This window comes from Opisthocomus hoazin, chromosome 6 (assembly GCF_030867145.1).
Source record: "Opisthocomus hoazin isolate bOpiHoa1 chromosome 6, bOpiHoa1.hap1, whole genome shotgun sequence".
NCBI lineage: Eukaryota > Metazoa > Chordata > Aves > Opisthocomiformes > Opisthocomidae > Opisthocomus > Opisthocomus hoazin.
Genome location: NC_134419.1, coordinates 35868571 through 35893997, shown reverse-complemented (window position 1 = coordinate 35893997; position 25427 = coordinate 35868571). Strand labels below are relative to the sequence as shown.

At 40.4% G+C, this 25427-nt stretch overlaps 1 long non-coding RNA gene across 1 annotated transcript in view; it reads right to left on the bottom strand.

Annotated features, from left to right (window-relative positions):
• Nucleotides 1-10633: 10633 nt before the first annotated feature.
• The window catches only part of LOC142361720 (uncharacterized), a 56200-nt gene continuing 41406 nt past the window's right edge, over nt 10634-25427 (bottom strand). The window contains exons 2-4 of the long non-coding RNA XR_012764343.1: nt 11414-11487; nt 11094-11182; nt 10634-10714 (exon numbers count right to left, since the gene is read on the bottom strand). This is a non-coding gene — a long non-coding RNA (uncharacterized LOC142361720). The remainder of the gene's footprint in view (nt 10715-11093; nt 11183-11413; nt 11488-25427) is intronic.

Genomic DNA, 25427 nt, shown 5'->3' with positions numbered 1-25427 from the left:
TCATGTTTCTCCTCTTCTTTTGCACCTGAACATCTTTTCCCTCCACTCCTTTCCTCCTTTGCCTTTCCATTCCTGTTTTGGGATTCCCAGCATACCTCCCGCCCACCAGCCAGAGAGGAGCAAGGTTTCTTGTGCACAGCGTGCAGCATGCTGAGAAGCGATGGACACACACAAAGTTGTTGGATCGGACTGTGAGCACGGAGTCTGCTGAGGCAGGAATGAGCAATCGACACGACCAGTTGAAAGAGTGGTCACAGCATAAAAAAGCTTTTAAAACACAGGTTTAGCAAGTGAGTATATTTGTATGCTATCTCTCAGATGATCCTCCTGTCCTCGTCCTAAGAGCTGATTTCAATTTTATTGTTAACATCCTAGATGTCTTAAAATATGCAAGTCTCAGAATGACCATGAACTTTCTCTGTGACTGTAAACAGTTATTGGTTCCTTTCTTATTATTCATTTTCTAAAAGGCTGAGATCATCACTGTCCTGGTTTTGGTTAAAACAGAACCGGTTCTCTTTTAGAGATTTTTTTCCTTACAGCTAAGTAGTAACTGCATTTTTCTGAAGCTGGCTGCATATTTTACAGTGTCTGCTCCAAAGCAGGTAACACCTGGTATTTATAGTCTTACTGAGCCAACGGTAGGAACGGAAGCCAGAAAAAGGCTGCTGTTTATAATTATCACTACAGCAGCCAAGGTCACCAACAGACCTCTTAGGTCGCGCGAGTGAGGAGTCACAAAGGGTCGCACTCGCAGGGAAGGGCGGACGGGACAGGGGACCTGGTATTGGCCAACACGGTACTCCATGCCATGCACGTCGTACTCAGTTTAAAACAGGGAGATCACAAGGGTCTTGCTCCCTTCCTCCATGGCCGGCTGCTGAAGAGGACCCTGCTCCTTGTCCTGCCTGCAATCCTGATCCAGATTCCGATCCGTGCACTCCTGAGTCCAGTTCCTGTCTGCTGTGGAGTCCAGCCTGGGACTTCCTGGTGCCTGCCTGGCACCTCAAGGAAGATCAGTATCGGTTTTGTGTATTTTGTTCTATTTCTCTTATTCTTAATATTATTAGTATTATTAGTGCTATTAGTAAAGCTGTTTTCATATTCAGTTTGTGAATCTCTCTCCCTTTTCCTCCTTTTTCCCCTCCTCTGGTGGGGGGACAGTGGCTAACAGAGAGCATCGGCCGTTCTGTTTAATGCTGCCTGCTCTAAATGGGGACGATCACACATTCCTCCCGTCCACTGTATCTCTCAGTTGTTGTACTGATAATGATTCAGGACAGCTCTTACCCCTCTTTATTCTTAAAGAAAAAAAAAAAATAATGAAAATAAGCTGCTGGTGTCAATTGTGATCTCCAAATAATCCATACAACCTATTTAATCATTTACATTTCTCCCTAAACTCCATTAAAATGTCTAACTCATAAAAGTGAATAATTATGATATCAAAACCTGAGCAAACCATAACAAAATAAAAACATTACTATGCCCATGTAACTGAAAATCAAACCCACTTTTATTTCTTCATAAATTTCACACGGGATGCAGACAAATGTTTCAATTCATTAGAAGCAGTGTTATCAACCCAGTGGGAAACCATGCTCGCTCACAAGAAGCGACAGTATTTTGTAGTACCTACCCAGCAGAAAAAGTAGTAACAAAGGTCACACAAACTAGTTTTAGTTTTCCAGAATTCTGTATCCTGCCATAGTAAGATTCAAACTTGTGTGCTTGTTTCCTTAGGTCATCGATTTCCAGAATTGTTCTGCACTTTATAACAAAGCAACGACCTCCAGAAAAGACTAGGTACCGTATAGAAACGCAATACAAAGAAATTGTAAAATCTGACCCAATAAGCTTTGTTCTATGCTTGTTGGAGCTTAAGTGATTAAAGTGGAAACAAAAATCTACATAAGGCAAAGGAACAGTTCATTATTCTCAGGAAGTGACAGTGCAACGAAATCTGCACAGGGAATTTATTTAATTGATAGGTGTTATCTCCCTGTTCTAATGCCTGCTTACCAATTACAAGGAAACCAGCTAACCCACTGAGCCAATTAAAGATGTGATATAAGTTATGTTGAAAGATTTGCCGGTGAATTTCCTCTCATTTTTCCCCTATTTCTATTGTTTTCAACTTCTTACGAAAGTCAGAGAAAACGCCATGCAGGCGGCTTGGATAAGAAAAAAAAAAAACTTCTGCTAAGCAGGAAGGATCCAATTGACTTCAATAGGATTAGGATTAGGTCTTGGGATCTCTTCATTTTAGTCTTACAAATTCCCTCTAGCAAATTATGAAAGGATTTATTAGGTCATATTCAAAATTCAACTAGGTATATTAAAACCTCACCTGGGTATTACCCGGAGCAACCTGATCTAATGTTGGAGCTGGTCTTGTTTTGAACAGGTGGTTTGAACACATTACTATCAGAAGTCTTTCTGCAAAAAAATCAAGACAAAACTCAACTTTCAAGATAAACAGCTCAATTACTGTATTACTTCTTAAAACTCAAACATGAAGTATTATTTTCCACATTCTCCTACGGAGAAAGAGATTCGGACTCTTCTGAATGGCAGCTGCTAACCTAAATTTTCTATTATGCCATCTTTCTCTTATTTTCTGACTTTCTCCATACTAGCAATATTTTATGTTTCATGCTCATTATAATCAAAGAAACATGATACAATAATTCTTGTCACTATTTTCAGCTTCATTTTCTTTAAGAGCTACTGTACTCATAACAGCTATGGATGTTGTCTATCTGCTCTTTTGTAGGGCCTTTGACTCGGTCCCCCACAACATCCTTCTCTCTGAAATGGAGAGATATGGATTTGACAGGTGGACTGTTTGGTGGATGAGGAATTGATTGGATGGTCACATACATCCAGAGGGTAGTGGTCAATGGCTCAAGATCCAGATGGATATCGGTGACAAGTGGTATCCCTCAGGGACAGTGGTGTCCCCCGTATTGGGACCAGGACTGTTTAATACCTTCATCAATAACATAGACAGCAGGATCGAGCACACCCTCAGCAAGTTTGAAGATGACACCAAGCTGAGTGGTGCGGTCAACATGCCTGAGGGATGGCATGCCATCCAGAGGGACCTGGACAAGCTCAAGAAGTGTGCCCATGTGAACCTCATGAGGTTCAACATGGCCAAGTGCTGGGTCCTGCACATGGGCTGAGGCAACCCCCAAGGTCAATACACGCTGAGGGATGAACGGATAGAGAGCAGCCCTGCCAAGAAGGACTTGGGGGTGTTGGTGGATGAAAAGCTGGACATGACCTGGCAGTGTGCACTGGCAGCCCAGAAGGCCAACCATGTCCTGGGCTGCATCAAGAGAAGCGTGGCCAGCAGGTCGAGGGAGGGGATTCTGCCCCTCTGCTCCACTCTAGTGAGACCCCACCGGGAGTCCTGTGTCCAGCTCTGGAGTCCCCACAACAAGAAAGACACAGACCTGGTTGAGTGGGTCCAGAGGAGGCCACAAAAATGATCACAGGGCTGGAACACCTCTTCTATGAAGAAAGGCTGAGAGAGTTGGGGTTGTTCAGCCTGAAGAAGAGAAGGCTCTGGGGAGACCTCATTGCAGCATTCCAGTACTTAAAGGGGGCTTAGAAGAAAGATGGGGACAGACTTTTCAGTAGTGCCCGTAGCAATCAGACAAGGGGTAATGCTTTTAAACTAAAAAAGCATAGATTTAGGTTGGATATAAGGAAGAAATTTTTTATGATGAGGGCGGTGAAACAGCGGAACAGGTTGCCCAGAGAGGTAGTGGAGGCCCCATCCCTGGAAACATTCAAGGTCAGGTCGGACAGGGCTCTGGGCCACCTGATCCAGTTGAAGATGTCGCTGATCATTGGGGGGTTGGACTAGATGGTCTTTAAAGATCCCTTCCAACCCAAGCTATTCTATGATTCTATCATGTGAAAAAAGTGTTGGTAGCTGCCATCAGTCTGTTTTCTGTGCCACCAGTATGACCGCAGCTGTTGTGAGTTATAAGCTGATTTCCACTGTCCCTTAAGAAATTTTATCTTACCTGTCATTTGAACAGATTTACTTCCTGTAGCACACGTGATTCTCACACTGATGAAAGCAGAGAAAGACAACCCAGGGTCACTTTTTGAGGTGCAGTCATGAGATTGTCAGGGCTTTTGAATCTGAGCAAAACAGGTTAAGGCGTCCCACAAAACCAGTTGGAAGAATTTATTTCTGTGTTCTTGTAGCTGAGATGATAGGCACAATACTTTTACTATTTCTCACTGTAAATAGCATTCTATTCCTTCCAGAAATGTGTGGAACTTCTACTACTAAAGAGAAGGTTTCACAATATACACCTTAATCTGTTTTATATCCTGACGCCACCCTACCGTTTCCCCATCCTCAAAGAACCATGTGATTGCAAAACAACGTTAGGACAATTTTTCTGAAGAGTCATTTTTTGATAGCTCCAGCAGAAATAGCCTTTTTCTTCGAACATTATAGTGATAAATAGTCAGCAGGTATAAATCAGTATTAAGTAAGTGAGCAGAACTAGGCCAACATATGTTATTGCTGAACACTTTCAAATTCTCAATCTGAATTCCAAGTAACCAGAAAAAATGACAAAGAAATGAAGTCTTCTCCATTCTGCACCATTTTTCCAATTTCCGAAACCCAGACTCAACATCAGTGTAGCACAGAAGAAAAACTAGCTCATGAGGAGTCAGTACGGGGCTTCTCCTGAAACATCCTACCGCCTTGGCTCCCACAACAGCTACTGCAACTGGGAATTGTGTATCGTGCTTTTTTTATTTTGCCTTTTTTTTTTTGTAACCAGGAAAGAAAGAGATAAGTAGTTTTATCTAGGTGGATATAAATTGATAACATAAGAAAAAGGTCTATGATATTGCTCAGTTCTTTCAGTTAATCTACTCGGCAGATGTTTTTACAGACTGAACTTGGAACAAAAGTAACAAATGTTTCTTAATTACTCTTTTCTAATGAAAGCATTTGTCCTCATAGTTTACACTACGAAATGTTTATCAGATCAGTGCCAAAATCAGAGTTAAAACTTATATAACCGATAGGGCAGAAAATTGGAATAAAAAAGGGTACTTTAACCAGACTGGCTCTCTAATAGCAGATTCGAACTGTGTTTATAGTCAGACCCCACGTCACATGATGCGTAGGGCATTCTGCACAACAGATGCCATACAGTCTCAAGTAACAGAGGAGGAAGAAGGCAGATTTTTCTTTGCCATTCTTATTGTCCAAATGAGTTGTTCCAACAAGGCATTCTGAATAAGTAAAACATTACTGAATCATTCATAATTTTTGTCAAATTACTTCAGAAAAATCTAAGAACACAAGAAGCAGCTCTATGATCACCTCAAGCTCTTCAGTGAAAAACCACCAGGGCAGAAGCTGCTGCTACCACCTCATTTCAGTAGGACTTTTTTCCCTGAACCAACAATTTGCATTTTTACACAGATCTGCAACATTTCTCTCGGAGCTGTGCAGAAAGGGAACACTGCATCATACTGACATGCTGGAGTGTACTCAGCTTTGGACAAACCTGTGCTGAAAGCACCCTGGACAGATGGATCCATGACTCTGTCCCCCGCTGCTTACCTGGAGGAACAAGGTAGCAGATCTGCAGTTTGTAGCTTTGCCTTTGCATAATGAGCTGACACCAGAAGAGTATTTCAGCTTCTCACAGCCCAGTCTACAAGCATGCTGTGGTTGGACCCCAGGAGACAGCTCAGCCCCAGACAGCCGCTCGCTTGCTCCCCCCCCCCCAGCAGGATGGAGGGCAGAGTCACAAGTAAAAGTTCAGAAACTTGTGGGTCAAGATACAGACAGTTTCATATGTGAAGCAAAAGCTGCACATGCAAGCAAAGCAAAATAATTCATTTATTCAGTCGGTCCTGCCAGCAGGCAGGTGGACAGACCAGTAATTCCTAAACCTGCCTCACAGGTTGTACACTTCACCAGTGAAAGAGCTGCAATATCGTGTTATTTGTCCTTTCTTGTGCCTCTGATTGCTCTAATTCATGTTTCTGATCGTTAACTCTGATCCTCAGAGCTGCTCGTGATCACTGGGCAAGTGACTTTGCAAAAGTCTCAGGCATTATGTGATTCTGAGTTTTGATTTCTGTAAGTTTTTTGAATGGTTTCTCAGTGCAGATCACTGCAGTTTGCTACATGTTATTTTTGTGTGTTGCACACTCATCCAGTTAATTAAACCAAAATATTTATTGTTATCAGGCTTAATGTTCTCAGAATAGCTTTCTACAATTCTCTTACTGCTTTTCAGTAACATTTCATTTTCTATCCACCTGCATACCTTGTCCTTTGAAATTAGTAAAATGATGAAATTAAAGGAAACTGATGAAAGAAAATTTAATTTATGAAGTATAAATCAGTCAGGAGTTAGGTTTAAGGAAACACTATACTTGTCAGTGTATAGAATTTCCTGCTGCACAAGATTGCCGAAGGCAAAAGGAAAAGAAGAACACCCACAGTTATGATTGCTGCAACTTGATCAGAAAAATAAACGTGCAGTATGCATAGATCACCCAAAGCAAGCTTGCAAAGAGCAGTCCTCTTGCTTTCAGATGTTACTTCAAGAAATAAAAGTTTTCCTTATGAACACTGATATTGTCAAGAACTGAGCGTGGCCATGTGAAGGCGGTGTGTTCGAGACAACCCTACCTGTAGGTTCTGGCAAGCTGAGCAAGGTCGCCCGTGCTCAGTGCTTGGCCAGAAGCCCTCTGCCAAGGTCGCTGGCAGCTGAGGAGGGGAGCACAGTCCTGCAAGTCAATCTGAAAGCCGTGTCAGGCAATACTTATGGAACTTCTGTTGTTTCTGAGGGTCATCCTTCAGATGGGATGCAAAGACCGAGTATTGATGGTACCAAGCAGTTAAATACCCCTTCGAGGAATTAGCTTATTAACCTTGTGTCCTGGCTAAATCCCAATTTCAGCAATTAAAAATTTACTTTCTGAAATTCTCTCTGCAGATTTAATGCAGCACATGATTAATAAGTTCCTGCCTTAAACTACGGTTCTATTTTTACTGAGAGATGTTTCAGGGCAGTTGTGTTCCACTCCAGGGATGAAGGAATAGAGTCAGATCTCCTTTTACAGGAGGTACAGCAGCTGATATTTAAATGGAAGACACTAACAGGAACATTATGTTCATGTACATAAGAATCAGAAAGAGTCCACAAAGTTTTTAAAAAATATTTACCATGTAAGCTCAAAGGAAAAACAACAGATACATAATAGAAGCAATTGCTTGATTAAAAATACTGGAGTTTTAACCGTAAATTGTCATCACTTTTGTATTTCTAAAATAACACCTGCATTATTTTTGCATCTCAAAACAATAAAACCCAGCAGAATCAACAGAATAACTTGAGAATAAGTAGTTGATTCACTTACACCAAAAGGATCACACTGATTATTTTTTCTTTCCTTGCATCTATTACTTTTTTTTTTAATATTGTTAAAGGGAAAGAAAGGAATGAGCCAGGAGCAGCTATGTCCCAGTCTAAGAAATGATGAAGTATTTGAAAGAGCATATTGAAACATTCTTATTTATGAAATTGCTATTTATACACCAGTTTCATTTGAGGAAAGGGTTCAGGTTATGTGCATGTCATATCTTATTAAGTACTACACTCTGAGTTTACTTCTAATTCCTCTTTGCATCAAATTAAAGAGGGCATACGGTTATAACTTTGATTTCTTAATTTCACGAAAATTACTCAACATCTGGTCTCTTGAACAAATGAGTATGTCATTGGTTGATTACAGATTAATTATATATTCTTCAAAAGTGTGGCGATTTCTATTAAAATTTGGTCCAGTAAAAGTCTAAGATATTTAGTTTAAAAATAGGAATATTGAATTTATTCTTTCAAACTTTCTTAGCGCACATGGCTACTTCTTATTAAACATCCTAAGAATACTAAAAAACTCTTAGAAGAAAAAATAAAATCTGTATTCCAAGTTACAGAGTTGCTCAACTGCTGTGTATGGGCTGATCTTTCAAGCACAGCATGAAGTGACTGCTAATCAAATGTGCCTCAAGGCAGTAGACACTAAAATATTAAAGCTGGTTTATTCAGGGTCTCTTGATTTTTTAATTTAACTTTGTCTGATACTAAATCAAACTGCCTTTAAAAGTATTATTTAAGCAACCCAAAGAATTAACAAAGCATCCATTATGATCTGGGTTTATATAATTAAAATATATTTGAAATTTTGTAAAATAAACAGAACGATTTATCAAATCTAATGGGCATGCTAATGCCACTGTGTAAAGGTAATAAAGACATCTATGTCCTCTGCATCTCTGGTGTGCTACTAGTGGTCTGTCCAGAAGCCGGCAAGGCCAGAGATATTAAGCCAGGAAACAGAAAAAGTAACTCATCTTTATGTCCAAGATGTTGAATGAGATTCTGACTAAATAGGTTTACATACCCAGTAGATACCATCTTCAGGCACCAAAATAATCTTTGACATTTGACTCCTGAAGCACATCGGACAACCTGAGATTCTACCATGTCGTGCCTCCTCTGAGCTGCAAACTCTGAGCTGCAGAACAGATACATTTTTCTCTGATCCCTTCTACTCGGCCATTGATTATAACAGATTCATCAATGGGAGAGTCCACTGTCCCTCACACCTTTTTCTAGTTAATTTTGCGTGTCTTAACCCCCTGGACATTGCACATTATATTTCTGCTAAAAGATTGTTCTGCCTATCATCAGGTATCTCTTTCCTGTGGGGGGATATGTACCTTAATCATTTCACCCATTTGTTTTATCTTGAATAAGTTAGACTTTCCTAGGTGTTTTTGCTATAAGGCACCTTTTCCAGAAACACTCTTCTTGGACCACTTTTCAGCTATGTTCTTGAACTGTAAACACCAGAGCTGTGGGAACAAGTTTATGCAGCGATCCCTGTACCTAGGATTATCACCTCAGTCCTACTCTTGCTACTAAGCTACATAGTCTTCTGGGACCGAACTGACCTCTCAGCTGAAGTCTTCTGCTTGAAGCTTATGCTCAACCAGTTATACGTCACAGTTTGTACTTATTACTGCTTCTGCATTACAGAGTAGTCTCCCTTTTTCTCTGAACGTCATTCCCAAACGTGTTCAACGCTTTCCCCTCTCCAATGCATAATCTTCTGCTACATCTGGCAGTCTAAAGAGTCCCTTGAGCCCCTGCTTTACGAAGAGATCACCATCATCATTTTTCTGAAAACCCATAAGAGCATATTTTGCACATACTGCTGCAATCAGATGCTTGAATTTTATTATTTTTAGTAGACTGGTCTTTTAATAGCCTGTAATGTAAAGATATTATGGGGGTGGCTGTGCTAAAAAGTGTAAAAGAGAACTCCTACTGTGGACTGCCAATTCAAAATCCTCTAAGTACTTATGAACATAATATTATCTCTTCATCCCAGTCAATTTTCTACTTGACTATTTACTGAATACTAAATGCATATTCAAGTCAGTGGTCATGAAAGCAGAGGAAGGCCATAACCCAGGCTTTTTCCTCCTTGTCATTGTATTATTGTATGATGGAGACAGCTGTAAAATTCACCTAAGGACTGGGTTAATATAAATTGCCTATATTCTCTTCAGTGATATCCTCATATAAATATATACAAAATTTCCAATTGATTTTGGGGCACTCCGATTAGAAACACGCAGATATTAGATATTTAACACTATCTCTTTCTTGGGATAATGGATCACCAGTGAACCAAATTTAAAATTTACAAAAAGATCAACTCTGCTTGGTTTCATAATACAATCCTATCAATCTTCCCAAGATTTCCTTGTCAGAATATGTAGCTGGAATGCACCATAATTACTAAAAATAATCCTTGCTTGCTGCAGGTGAAGAAGCCAGGTTTTCTGTGTGTATGCATAATTACATTAATGATGATTGTTTAACATTATTATAGTTTAGTCATCTTCTAAATTTCCCTAGTAAAACAATCTAACCTAAAACATTTGTAGCTCAGTGGGTCATAGATATTTCTGCTATCACTTTTCCTAAATGAATTACCCTCTTATTTTCCAGATTAAATTGTGTTTGAGACAAGGAAAAACAGCAAGTGGGGTTTGCACTGTAAGCAGAGACTTTGTACACACACCCAGTAGAAATCTCAAGCAAATAAAACAGACACCAATCAAGCTTCATAAAACCTTTTAGAGCCTTCCTAATTTTCTCATTGCAAAAGGTTTTATAAAGTTTATTTCTGAGAAATGAAATTTCCTTTTCATCTTTCTTTCCCTTTTTGTTCTTTTCCCTCAAGCCAATATATCGATAGAGCGTATTTCAGAGACATCAAATTTTACAACACTGTCAGTGTCTGAGATCTAATACCAAAGAATCAGTATGAAAAACAGCAGCTAAAAAGATAGATAGATAGATAGATAGATAGATACTAAAGCATTATTCTTCAGCCTGTAAACTGAATCTGAAATAGCTTTGCCCACGAGTATTAGCAAAATAGCTTGAGGGACATGCGAGGTGTTGCTTCAGCTCTTTACCTCCAAATTTAATTTATCTTCTGCAGTATCCGTCTCGTCTCATTTTATTACGCCTTTTAAGATATTTACAATTACCTTGATTCCTCCCATCATAAACTGGATGAAGAATATTTCTCTGTATTTTCAACAGAGTGGCTCACAAAGTGAAGGCTACGGAATAAAAATAGGGGTGATATAATTAGGCTTGCTATGTTAATAAAAAACCCGTCAAACGTGTAACGTGAAACTCTCATTTAGCAAAGCCACCCTCAAATTGTTTCCTCTCTTGGTAATTTTTCTGATTCTAGTCCCACTCTGCTGACTGAAGAAAGTTTCCTCTCTGAGACTTTTGCTGTGTTCCCTGAGCTGTGGTGTCTTGGGGTATGCTGGTGTCAATGGCACGTGTCAAGGAATGTCAGTGGTTTCTGACTGCAGTCACTGTTTTATACTGGTTAATAAACAGCCCTTTAGCTTAATGGCCTCTAGAACTCTCCTTTTTCGTAGCTATTTGACATTCTTCAGTGTATCTTGAATGCACAGAATAACGTACCTTTCACTTGGCTGTACACTCTGCATCGATCTGCACACTACAGACACACATTGCACAAATACCGGAACAGGCTTCTGTCTGGGTCTTTGCTGAAACCAGAGTAATTAAACACCTCAGGATGCCAGCTGGTCTAGGCTGACTGATTCTCAGCCTCTTCTTCTGTAATACTAATTCAGATGTCTAAATTACATATTTCTCTATACATCGGCACTTCTATATACATATTGTATACGTACATATCCACAGTTCAATAGGAATGTTTTATGCATAACTGTATTTCCTTCTGCATTGCATACCAGCCCTTTTTGCAGCTCTCTTACCTTTTATGTTGCCATTACCAGTGCCATTTAAACTATAAGGTAGCTGGAACGTGGAAATTGTCTTCATAATACACCTGTGGAAAGAATACATTGGTTATGTTAGAAACAAATGTTGAAAATTTTAGTACTTGCAGCACAAGCTACTCCTTCACTGCTTCATTTTGCCATTATACTGAGGAATTCAACACCAGCCAAATTCTATGTTGAAGAGTAAGACTTAACTCGCTGTGAAAGAATATGAAAAAGTCTCTCAAATGTAACAAAGACTATATAACACTATATAGTAAAGATTATCCAGCTAGGCTGATGAAGTATCTGCCTCTCTAATACTACTTGCTGTAGCTTTCTCATGGTATTCCTGAAGCACTAGAAGGCCTGCAGTTAAAAAGCAAGTGTGTTAAAGTCTTGGTGATGGATAAAAAAGAAATAAACCTTGTATGTAAGGCCAGGAGCTTATTACTGGTATAACTGAAAACGTACCAGGAATTTGTACTGGACCAGTTCTATTACAGAGAAAGGAGGGCAGGCAGGCAGGAAGAGAGACAGGAAAAGAGGAAGGCAGGAAGGAAGGAAGGAAGGAAGGAAAGGAAGAAGGGAGGAAATGGTAATGCACAACTATTAACAATAATAATACAGTTTAAATTGTTGAACACACTTCCTAGCACCTCCACCTTTTTCCCTGATGCTACCCATGTTCACTCTTGCACTGCACCTCTGTGTCCTAGGGCTGGTGACTTTAGACAGGCAGAGGACAAGTGCTGCAAGTTGTCAGCATCCCCAGGTCCTTCATCAGGAGGAGTACGATAGCCTTCCTCACTAGGGATCATTTTTAAGCTTTTGCTAACATGTTCTATGCCTTGCTCTTTCTCCATTCATCTGCAGCTCTGCATTACTACCAAATTTGTGATATCCAGAGTGCCTTAGGTATGTTGAGTTCATGTCCTTTGCCCGCTTTGTTACCCCTAAAACTATTTCTGCTCAGCTCCCAGGTGAACATTTCTTTGTCAGACCTTTAGGTGATTTGCTTACAGACCCGAGGTCTCCGGTGCCAGTCTGTGTCCCATTTTTAATCACCCCATCCCCGTGTTCCCACTTTCAATGCTCCCTCAATTATACTTCCTCTACACTACAGCATTATGTTAGTCATATTCTGTTCAGCATAGAATAACTACTTTACTATCTATATAGAACATTGTGGTTCTATCAAAGAAACGTAAACAAAAGAAGAAAGGTAGAGCTACATAGCTGTTAGAAACACCGCTGTCAGCTCAGCACATTGAAACCAAGCTCCATGACAATCAGGACAAGTTCAAAGCACGCCTGACAAACCTCAGTCCAGAGTGCTTGGAAAATCAGTAAAAACCTGTGGCTTCTTACTACCAGTGGCAACACAACTGACTTGTCTACAGGGTGCAAATGTGGCCAGGAAAGAGAAGCAGTGATGAGAGAGTTAAGGAATCACAACCCTTGGAGACGCAGGAATATACTGAATGTAGGATCAGATACGTGAAGAGCTGATGTTACGGTTTCTCAGTGGAAGTGGCAGATCCCACCGGGCGACTACACAGCAAAGCTTACAGAAACAGGTCTGCTCAAGGCAAGAGATATTAACACCACAATGGAACTGGAAAAACTAATTGCATGCATGTGTATTTTTTTTTTATTTTCAGGTTTCTATTTGTATTTCTCCATTAAGATGGAAAGTATTTCTCTCTTAATGCAATCTTCTCTGATTAGTGCTGCAAGAATAAACTGGTATTTGCAACACCTCTGATTTCATATGTGTAATGGTCTGTTGTTAGAAGGTTGGATGATTACACTATTAAGCATTTAGGTCTCCATTCATTTCCAGTATTAAAAAGACAATTTTTTTTTCACAGTCTAGCTAAGGAATAGTGGTAGATCTGCACTTGAGAAGAGATGACGACTTACTAATTAGAATTGTTTTAAATAAATTCCATTTCACTGAACAGCTGACCTGCACTTATTAAACATTTCTCTGTTGATTTGAAAAATAGCCATGATCATTTAACCATGATTGTAGAGAGCTATTTTCAACACTACTTTCCACAACCAGTGCTTCTAAGGGCTAAGAAAAATTAAGAAAGACCATTACCAAGACAAGCTGGACAGACTGAACAAATAGCTCTACACCCCAACAAGTGCAAATACTTTTGACTGAGTAATCCACAACACATTTGCAATCTAATACTTGGGGGAAGGGGGGGAAGGAGGAATTGTTTTTTGAGAAAGGGCTTAGAAGAAATCACATACATACACATGCGCTCTGAACACTCTTTCAGGAGTGAGGTAGTACGCATCACCAAAAAAATATCCAGTATTGGAGGAGAAACCTTAAAATACCACAGAAATAGTATTCTTGTATTATGTGAATTCTTAATTATAGTGATGCAAGTATGTAAAGGTAACTCTTTTAAACCATAAAAGGTGAGTAGCCTGACAGCCCACTTGCACACTGTATGTAGACAATATTTTGCTCAGCCTTAGAGAGCTTGACACAAATCACGCCATTGATGCTACTTTAGTGCCGCCTGCTAGATAGTAGCTACCCTAGCATCCATTAGTGGTTTTTTTCACAGGTGCTGCATTTTACAGTATGGAAGCATTAGCACCACAACTGATAAACAACTCCTGAGTGGACCAGAAAGTCTTATTCCAACACTCAGCAGCCGTGGTACGTTGTCATTGCTTCTTGTTATTCTACCCGTGGAAGTTTCAATTTCATCACCTCTGAGACCCAGACAAGAGATACGTTTTATTCCTCTTTAGTATTCATTTTCTGAAACAATCTGAATAGTACCATTAAACTATCCGGTATAACACCACTGCTATTTGCAAACTGTCTCACATTTTAAGTAGTCACAATGAAAGCTTTCAAAGAGCAGGGTCAGCTCTTAGAAAATCAAACAATAACAATACACGCACAGTTCTCCAGCAATTAGCATCTATTTCTAATTCTGAATGTGTTCTTTGACTCTCCTTTCAGCAAAAGACTGAGGTTAAAATGCTTGCTTCTTTTCAGTATTTTTTTTTTTTTTTTTTAGTTTAACAGGCTAAATACAAATGAGATTCTGACTCCTTTCAAGGGTGCTTTATTATTTTGACAGATCTCCAGCAGCACCTTGGATCATCAGCAGCAAAGCCCTCGTGGTTACATGTTCAGCCCAGCAAACTGCTTAAACTCAAGCACAACAGAGCACAACCCACTGCCCGACACTGCAGTGTCAAAGCTGTACCAAAATGGATATAACACAGACCATCAGATATTTAGCTGCAATTTTTTTCTTGGAAATCCTTCTCATGGAAGAAGGTGGGATAACGGTGTTAAGATAATGCAGGGGTCGTCCTCTATTCCCCCCCCCACCCCAAACCTGAACAGGTCTGGTCCTGTTTTACCGTGAAAGTGAACTCCTACATTGCTGACCTGAGCTCCTGGCTTGGGCTTTTTCTGGCATAAAGATTGCAAGTTTACACAATTTCAGTGTCTCTATTCAGTCTCTATTCAAGCTGAAGCTTGTACAAGATATTTTTGGCATTTCCTTTACAAAATGAAGCTTTTAGAAAGGCACCATTCCTCACAGAATACACAGCCCTATTTAACACAGGGTGATGCACTACCACTTTGAGAGGCCAGGAATAAAGCCTGGTAGTACGAAGGAGGACGTACCACCTGAAAGCCATAGTTATTCAACCACATTCAACTGCTGCTCTACATCAGTGAAAAAGCTTATTGTATCTTTTCACCATCCCAAATTAGGCTTGAATTAGAGATAAGTTCTTTGAAATATAAAACGTATAAATATAGGGGAAAGAAGCAGCCTAATGTTGTTGGCTAACGCATTTCTGAATAGTGTAACTTGTAAATGCATGGAAAATCTACCTTGGATTTTTACCTTGTACATTCTTTCCCACCTTGAGAATATGAATCGGACATCTTAATGACAGTCACTCCCCTAAACCCAGTAACAGGGTGGGACAGGCAGCAAAGAAGTCGGAGGAAGACAAAGTGTTGCAGATGAGACAACCGAGTAGCCAGAGCAATTCTGCTGCAATGTGAGGAGCGTGCGAAGCAGGCTGCTCCCCACACAGACCCCACCGCGCCCAGGAAATCAACATGAAGTTGTCAAGATTTTTCTTAATAATTTTTATAATGATGATGATTTTATTATGTGGGTCTAATCTCTTAGGTGTTTTCATTTAGCAGAAAACATTGATCAAGGCCCTCTTTTCTTGAGACCTACAACAGCAAAACAATAAATATCTACAAAGAGCAAATTGCTTCATATCCCAAACCTGTCACTGAAGAAACAAATTTAATGGTGGAACAAGGGATTTTTAAGCCCAAAACTGGAGGTGAGGAAATATTAAAATCAAAGACGGAAAACTATTTTTGAGAAATGTTCAGGTTTCAAACAACGTAGCTTGCTATGCCAGAGTAAACATCACAGGGAAAAACACTGCGAGTGGAGAGTGGGTCATCATCCAAAACTGCCTGTCATCTAATCTCTTATTTCAATGTACCGTGAGGGAAAGAATAACATGTTAGAGCCAGGCAGTTATATTATTAGCATCATATTGGTACCTGTCTGTCAGAGGCTACCCTAGAAAACTGGCATTTTAAAACAAATAGCAAAACAAGTTAAAGGTGCAGCAGAGAGATGTCAGTTATTTTCCAGAGACTTCTTATTGAGAGAAAAAAAAAGTAAACATTCTGAATTTGAATTTCTGCCAGCAATCATAGCAGATAAATACTGGATAGACACCAAACGACTCCCAGCTAGGAAAAGTAATGCTGTCTGCTGAGAGGAAAGCTTCCTTTCAGCTCATCAGGTTGAGCTGCTCGTTATAGCCTACAAGGATGTCTGTCCTCCACCCTCCGCCGCAGGGACGTGCGAACTCTTCAGAGCACGGCCAGTCACTAGATGGCAGAATCTTCTAATTAGTTACGTGTGATTTGTTGATTAACCACCTCCGGGAGCAAACCTGATGCTCAGCAAGGAGAGCAGTGCAGCCAGCCGTTCTGATCTTCAGCTGCGCAGTAGACCACAAATCTTCGCTGCTCAATCCAGTCACAAGTTTTTACCATTTAGTAGTTTTTCCCAGCTATCCCTTCGAGGGGGAAAAAATAATTTGTGACGTAAATTACTTTCAAGCAAGTACAGAGCAGTGCTACACTAGTAATTCTAGCTCACGTTTTCAAATGCCTCAGTAGGGGTTCAGAGGCCAAATTTTCAGTCTTTGTAAAATCTTCCTACAATGCATACTCAAATTTGTTTGGCAGTGTTTGACCCAGTATGCTACAGTGCTCATACAATTCTAAGGTGGGCAATAAGGGAATCTAACAAAAACTTGAAACCCATAAGAAAAACATGGGTTTTCTTATGGACTCACATTTTTGTGGCAATGTGAAAGCAGATCAACCTGCCCAGATGGGCAGAAAGCAGGCAGAGCTTTGCTCAGCTCTGCGTGCGGTGACATCAGCTGTGAATGGTGGGAACCTATGCGTTTCTGAGCTTCACTGTCTACCTTTCTGCCTGTTGCACCCTTGCCTGTGGGTGAATACTGCTGCTCCAAATTGGAGGTCCTTGGTGCCTTAAGTGACGTGCCAAAGTCACACAAGTAAACCCCAGAGGAGCAGAAACTTAACCCTGGACTTCGCCGGCGCCAGCTGCAGACACTCAGTTGGCTGAGTGGATGTTTACTCTTCTCCTTCCCTTTTGGTCATGGAAAGTAAGCGAAGTTACAGATTGTGTAGAGGGTTATATCTCATTATGTCAAACCTTCATGCAGATGACTCTTAGAGGCCAAGGCCCAGAATTAATATGTGCTCAACTGGCCCTCCCACAGTAAGAGTTCAATTAATAGCAAAAATAGAGGATGTGCACTTAGCTGGGAATGGAGGGTGATGACACCGAGGAGTAACTCTGGCAGCCAAGGAGAGGAAAGGGAGCAAAAAGCAACTAGTGAAAAAGTTCTAAATGATTGCTGCAGAAATTTCAGTAGAGTTCCCTGCTACAGACAAGTAACATCTAATGCAGCAGAAAGTCTGTTGGCTTCATTTATTCTTTTTTTTCATAAATGATGCAGCAGTGCTTACAATGCAATGAGCATTTTTAGATCACAGCTGTAATATTTGTCAAGGTGCCACAGAATGTGTCACTCAGAAGCCTCACACGACTTTCGCATCTCATCTAGTTATGACCTTTCTAAGCAGCTGACTAACAATTAATGGAAGAACAGCTAACATGGCTGAAATAATGGTATTTACAAACAATTCTGGGTAATACTAATGACTTAAAATTGGTTTTGTACATGCTAGAATTTCTCTGTTTGAATGCAGACAAGCTATAGATGCAACTTGGGACACTAAAGGCAAAGTTGCCCATTACAGCTTTGTTACTCTAAGAGCTTACTACTACTACTACATCAGGGCAGTTTCTTTCCTTCTCTTACTTCCTCCACTGTGTCAGCAATCATCAGACCCTCTACACAATCACTACAACTTGCTGGATTGGTAAAAAAAAAACCAACCTGACCTGGCAAAATTAAATCACTGGGTTAGCAAACTGTGTCAGCTCCCAGCCAAAGGTCAGAGCGGGAAGTCGCAGCCAGGAGGCGAAGGGAAAGGTGAAAGGACTGGCCACTCTGGAGCGGGAATTTGCTAGATCAGCTCAAGTGTATTTTCACCGAAACATCTATTTTACGTAAGCGGGTGAAAGAGACCCCTGACGCTGATGATACATGAACTTGCGAATCCACAGTTCCTCAACCTCTGAGCAGGACACCACTGCAAAGCTTCTGGGAGACGCCAGGGACAAAAACCCCCAGCATTTTGATGTTTGCATAGGTTTTGTAATACATTGTTACATTACTCACCTAACTGTTTGAAATGTTTATATATTGTGTCTGGCTAGGCCACAATGTTTGCAAATGTTTGGTTACACTGCTGTAGTATGCTAACATGTGGCTTCAAGGCAAAGGAGTATTGCTTACATCCTGAGTGATGAACTCTGATTGTATGGGGCCTCTCCTTTTGCTACATGCAGCACAGCGTTTGAAAATTACTGCACAGAAGCCCATCACTGCAGAGCAATTCCACCTTATTCTGTAAAGACAGACAGATATTCAGAAAATATTCTCAGACAAATGCCACCTAGTACTTTTTCAGATCGCTGTGTTTTGGCTGGTACTGCTAGCTACAGCATAGGGATCTGCAAACTGCAGTTACTGAAATTACGCAGATGTAGTCTGGACCACAGTAGTGGACAGATTTCGTTAGAATACCTATTTCATTGGAAAACTCAAGTTGCTTGAATGTAGATAATAGGATAATATGGCATAATAGTATTGATATTGAATAATATTAGATTTTGGATAATATCAAGCCCCTGTTCTGTCATCTTTAATGACTGAAATGTTGCCAAGTCTCATTACTTTTATCACCAGTTTTCAGATCTGCTGTTTTATTCTTAAGTCATCAAATACTAAGCTAGATGAATACATGGAAGACTCATTTCTTTTAAAAATAATAATAAAAATGTCCAATGTTCCTGGTTCTGAAACTCAACCTGGAAGGAAATAAAAAGATCTCCAAATGTCCCTAAATCTTGTTTTGGTCCCTTCAGTTCCTGGAACTCACCAGAAAAGTGCGTTGGGTGCCCATCTGTCCTTCTCCATCCTGTCAGTTGGTCTTTGACTCACAACAAAAGTAAATGCAAGAGGGAAAATACACATCAGCACAGAGATTTTCCATCTCTTAACTGTCCTTTGCCTCAGACACTTTTTCAGCTAACCGTTATGAGAATTATATGTCTTATGGATATTTGGTCATCATGACAAGCAATGCATAAAGTACCTTAGGCAATACCTCAGTCAGAGATGACCTCAGTGAAGACCTTATGTCAATATAAGGTGTTGCCTTTTCCTACTCCAACATTAATTAGATAAAAAGGATAAATAAAATTTGTTTAATGATTTTTAGAGCAGCACAAATAAAAATGTGAGGATCAGTACAGCTGTGGTGCTCAGTGTGGATCATGGAGTAAAGCCTACTCAAAAGTACCATGCAGATCCATGAGACCTTGCCTAGATCTCTCCAGCTCTAACTGGCTGGATTAATCCAGTAATTGCTTCCACAAAGGTTAACAGATTAACTTGCTGATTTAACAGTTTCCATATTCACGATATTTGTAGCACATGTGCAGACCAGAAGGTGCTAGAAAACCCAGTGACAGCTGCTAATTGGCCTTGGATATGGAGAACATCAAGGAGATTGGCCCAGTTACGTGATATGCAAGGTTACTGGTGGCATATGCTGACAGTCTGATGCAGAAAGCAACAGTGAAAACACAAACGCCTCTGGGGGAAACACGCCCGTGGACATCCAACACCACGCTGAGCTGGAATAGGTGGAACTGCTACACATGGAAGCTGAGCCGCCAGTCCAGGACCCTAAACACGCGACGATCGAAGTGAGTGTCCCCTTCCTCTGAGACCATGGTGCTGGTCTGGCATGAGTGTGAAGTGTGTGCACACTGCAGAACGGAGGTCTTCAACCAGAAATAAGTGCCAGTGTGCTGCATCCACCCTGCTCAGAAAATAAATTCGAGATTATATATAAAAAGAGTAGTGTGATTTGGTTCTTGCAGCCACCCAAGTCCTCATTTCCCTGTGACAAACTGCTACTGTAATCTGACAAGAAGTGCTTAAGCAAAAGAAAAGGAAATACCCAAGTACTTGTATTTTTCCACAATTTTAAAGCATTCTGCCTATAATGTAACTTGGCTAAGGTAAAACTCAACTCCTGTAGTGTACTAGTGGGCAGGTATTCCAGCAGTCTTTTCAGCTAAATAGAGTGGAGGTTTCCAGGCAACAAAGAATTTGACAAAATCAAGTCCAAAGCAAGTGTATAAGATGCCTACGTTTACCTTAAATAAAACCCACAGAACATCAGAGGAATGTATTCTTTACAAAAATTACTATAGATCTTATTCTAAAACAATGTTATTTGAACAATATCTAAACATTTCCCCCCACAAAGGGTTTCTGCATTAACTTCGGACTGAACTTGCAGAAAAACATTCTAGTGTTTAAACATTTAATATTCTAAAATTTGTTAAGTTAGCATTTTTCATTTGTCACTTTAGAGAAGACAAACACCAAGTTAAATGGCTATCACAAAGCAGAAAGCAAATCTGAAAAAATAAGGCTCTTGCAGCCCAAAGTGCTAGCACTAAGAAATGCAAGTCTCCACACTCAGACAGAAACAGAAGCGAAATATGGCGTTACTATGACAGGTACTCATCTGTGGTGTCAAACAAAGTTCAGGGTTTCCTTGTTTAGTTTAAGGAACTGGTAGGAGAGCTTTGAAAATGCGCGTAAGGAAATATTTGGATATCAATTCAATTATAGCTGGTGACACAAATACAATCAGAAGAAATTTCTTAGTCAATAAGGTCAAAAATCTGACAGGGAGGAGGAGACAATGGAGGAAGGTAGAGACGGCAGCCGCGGTGAGGGGCAGAAAACTTGAGCAACAGCAATTGATCCATCTTTTCTTTCCCGCTGTGATCCAAATGCTTCACTGAAGGTAATGTGGGGAAAAAAAAAAAAAGGGAAAAAAAAAAAGGGAAAAGCTTGCAGTGGCCACTACGCACTGATACCGAAGATTCCCACTCTCCTAGGTACACCTCTGCATTGCTACAAGTTGAGACTGAGGGGCTAGTGGCATCTGCTTAGAGAACAACCTCTGACTTTCTTCTGAGAGTGCGAAGAGGCGAGATGAAGAGTCTCCCCATCCGTCAGAGAAAAAGAAAATCTCTTCTTCCTTTCACGGATTTTTGTTAGCCATTTTAAAAACATTTATGGGCAATATGCCACAAAGTGAAAGATTACTAAATGTATATATAAATTATTGTGACTTCTGAAATGCATTATTTCCTGAATTGTTGAACTTACAGGCAAGAAGAAGAAGAAAAAAGGAGGAAAACGAACCCACCACGAAAACCACAGCCTGTTTTACGATATTAGGACGGAACAAATCGAACAGCCCCCGGTCACACAAAAACCCCTGCAGGTTTTGCAAGGCTGTTGCCGTGCTGCCGCAGTTGCCACAGAGGCGAAGCCCGGGCCTCTGCGGAGTGCGCCCGCAGTCCGCCCGTCCGGCACTACGCGGCAGGGACCTCCCCAAAGGACAACACCCAGCAGAAGCCACTGGATGGCTCAAGCATGTCTCAAGAAATGTCACCCCGGCCCACGGACCGTGACCGGCCACCACGCACGCAACAGACGTCTATGTCCTTACAGAGCAAGCAGGGAGTATCTGCGGATCTAAGTATCGAGTGTTGTGGCTACCGAGGTGCGATGACGAAGTGGATATTAAGTTGTCCTGAAATTTGGTTTGCATATTCCTCTTTATAGTGACGTTCTTCTAAAGGATGCTTAGCAGAAGGGGGATCTTCTGCTCCTAATGGCCACCATTATTGTACTCAGTGCTTTAGACATATAGTACCATTTCTTGGAAGACTTGCAATAAAAATATTTTCCTTTATACAAAGACCAAACCTGTGCAAGTAAAAATAAAGACAACTGGATAGTAATTTTACCATTTTTACATTGCAGCAGGTTAGAGTGTAGTAATCAGAGAAGCACAATTTCTGCTAAACCAGATGATTACAAATTAGTATTCTATTCATTTATTTCTGAAGAATTGTCAGAAAGTTTGGTCAAACTCTGGATAAAGAAGAGGAGGCTAATTAATTAGACATTTAATAAACTTATGACATGAAGGAGATACGACTTACCCAATTATTAAAATAATCTCTCATGTATTTTTATGAGAGAAAAGAAGTGAAAGGTCTTCACAGATTTTCCTGGGAATTACTGTCACCTGCGGGTTATTAATCATCTTTAAAAAGCAGCACTCCAGATAAGTGTTTGGATGAAGTTAAACAAGTCCATTCAGAGAGCACATCAACAGTATCAGTTAATGAGATGATAAACTGCTGGGGCTCGTAACATCTTCAGCGCTGTACCGGGCTGTGTTTCACACTATGGAAGCTGGAAGGCTCTCACTCCAATGGGAATCCGCCATGCCAAAAAAATACATGAATACGTAGAGTTAGAGGGACGGAATTATCCACGCCAAGTTGAAATTTTAAATTGACTCCAATATAAGGAAATGCAGACAAGACGGAGTGCAATTATCACTATTTTTCGGCAAAGTAAAAGAGAGACAAGACTCACTGTACCCACAGGCCACGTTTTCAAAAGAGAACAGATTCTGAGTGATCCCAAAGTGATCAACTCCCGTTAAAATATCATAAACCTGCCAGAACTAATAAATCCCCTGAAACTCTGATCCACGAGAAAACTCACTAAAATCCACAAATTCACACCTGGTTTTAAGCACACAGTTACAGGCGTGGCTGGGTCAAGCTGCAGCACCCAGCTGAGACAGCTCAGCACATAAGCATGTCCTCAAACACCTCCCTGATGTTGTCAAAAGCACAGATGGATGAATTTCCATTTCGTTTTCCCCCTCGGACCACAAACATGTTCACGGTGGTCCACGTCCCTCACCCTCTGGCACAGACAGGTCAGGATTTGTTCAGCAAACTTTTAAGTGCCGATTCCAAGCCTGCATTTTCTTTTTTGTTAATTTTCCTTCTATTCACATTCAAACTTTAATAATTAATTTTGTCGTCAATTGTTCAGTAATTTTTATTCATGTACTTTTATAAATATATGTTTATATGTAAAATAGATATATGAATATGCATCCATATATAAAAATATTTTAATTTATACCTATTTGTAATCTTTCTAATGTATAAATAGATATACGTAAAGAGAGAAAAAGAGAAGTCCACAAGTCCTCTCTGTTGAGGCCCCTGCGGCAGCTCTGGGCTAGCGAAGGTGGCAGGGCTTCAGCAGCCCACCAGCCCACCAGCCAGGGAGTTCTGCGGTCGCCTGGGGCACGGCCACGGCACCCTGCAGGGCTCCCCCGGGGGGCGTACCCCTCCTCCGCCTGTTTGATTTTCATCTTATTAAGCAGTATGGTTATTCTCCTTCTCAGCCTTTCATTTGTGCCTGCAGCCAACAATGAAACTCACGAAAAATTAATCAAAGGAGATGTTTAACAGACATCTGAACTTCTCATTCCAATTAGAAACTAATTGGCCAGATAGTTCTTTAAAGAGCAAGATCAAAGATGCTGAGTACTACATTAATGCAATCCATTCAATCAACACAACTGACGAAAAGCCAAGGTGTTCCTTACCACACCGATCACCACCCCCCCGCCCCCCCAAGCAATCTATCCAAAGAAACAAACAGAAAAAAAGCCAAACCCAAACAAGAATTTGGCTATATAAAATATAGCAAAGGGTTAATCTGATAGAAATCTCGCTGAAAGCAAACAAAACAATCAATAGTAAAATGTCAGCTGTTCAACAAGTTATCAAGGAAACAAAACCAGAAAAGTTCTTCAAGAATGAGTTTATGTAGATACCCCACAAAACGCATGGGCATAGCATGTCTTCTGGTGCACGCTAAAACCAAGGACCCCATCCTCGCCAGAGCCCCTCTGCTCCTGCTGGCTGAGCCGGTGTCCACAGCAAGTTTTAGCCGACCCTGCCTACCCGTAAAACTCTCCCTAGTGAAGACGCACACATAACCTCTTATTTGAGTATAAACGTGGGCTCCAGGCTGGTCCTGCATCTCCACAATCGTCCCCACTATTGGGGGGGGGGGGGGGGGTGGTGCAGGGGAACTCTCTCATTTGGACATTTCTGAATCTCCCTATCACTACACCTCATAATTAAAACTTCTGAGTTCTAAGGCAACTGCCAGTTGAGGGAACTATCTGTCAGCTCTCTTCACTGTGGAATAGCCCCTTTCTCTTGAATTTAGGAAGAAACAGAAAGTGGGAGGTAACTGCCTTGTCCAACACTGGGACGGAATGAACTATTCCTGGTCTCAGCTGTTTGTAGAGTCCTTTTTGGTTATTTTGTTCTTCATTCTAGTTCAGATATATTTTTCGTGGTTCTCCAAAATGAAAAACAAAGTTCTTTCATTTAAAATGTTAGAGCAGCCTTGCATTTGTTTTGAGATAGTGACACACAACTTTTTTCCACATCTATCTTAAATGAAGAACAGTGATTAAATCAACCACAGTCATATCTATGAAAAAAAATCGTATTTTCAAAACATGCTTCAAGTGTGCAGCCAAAAAGCCATCAGTAGTATACTAACAGTGTCTGGTTCTAGACAAACGTGTATTTGAAATTATTAGTTGGCTAAAACTTCTAGCAAAATTAGAGTAAGTGGTGAAGTTCTTTACTCTGTATTGTTTTGGTCATATATCTTGAAGTTCCTGATTGCTACCAGTTCCCACAAATTCAGTTATAGCAAGAGTCCCACTCTGCTAATTTTCTTGTTTCACTGACTTGAATGGTGTTGTTTCCTACACAATAGGTATATGAAACGTTACCTTGAAGTGTGTTACTAAATCAAAGTTGATGCATAATTAAAACAAGTATTAACAACTGCTGCCACATAACTCAGGCTATTACCTTCTTTCCCAGAAAGAAAATAAAAGTCATGTCATGCATTGCTTATTCTTGAAAGTGAAAAATTTATTATACTTGCAGTCTTCCCTTGTAATAGCTTTCAGAGCAAATCACTTGCTCTGTTCTCATCTCAATTTTGTAGTACTCTTCGATGGAAAATGCTGGAAACTGAAGTTCCAGATGTATTTCCAATGACAGTAATAGAAATATCTTGAGGCATTTTTGCGAGCCCCATTTAGTGGTGTAGTACTACTTAAGAGTTTAAATGTGTATGCCACATTTCACCCAGTTTAGAATCAATTCAAAGTGGATAAATAAAGCACAAAAGGTCTATAAAAAAAAAATGTTTCTGTCTTAAGCAACTACCTTTCTTTCTAATTTGAGAGCTAAAATAGTAAGAAAAGAATACCTTTCCTTCTCAC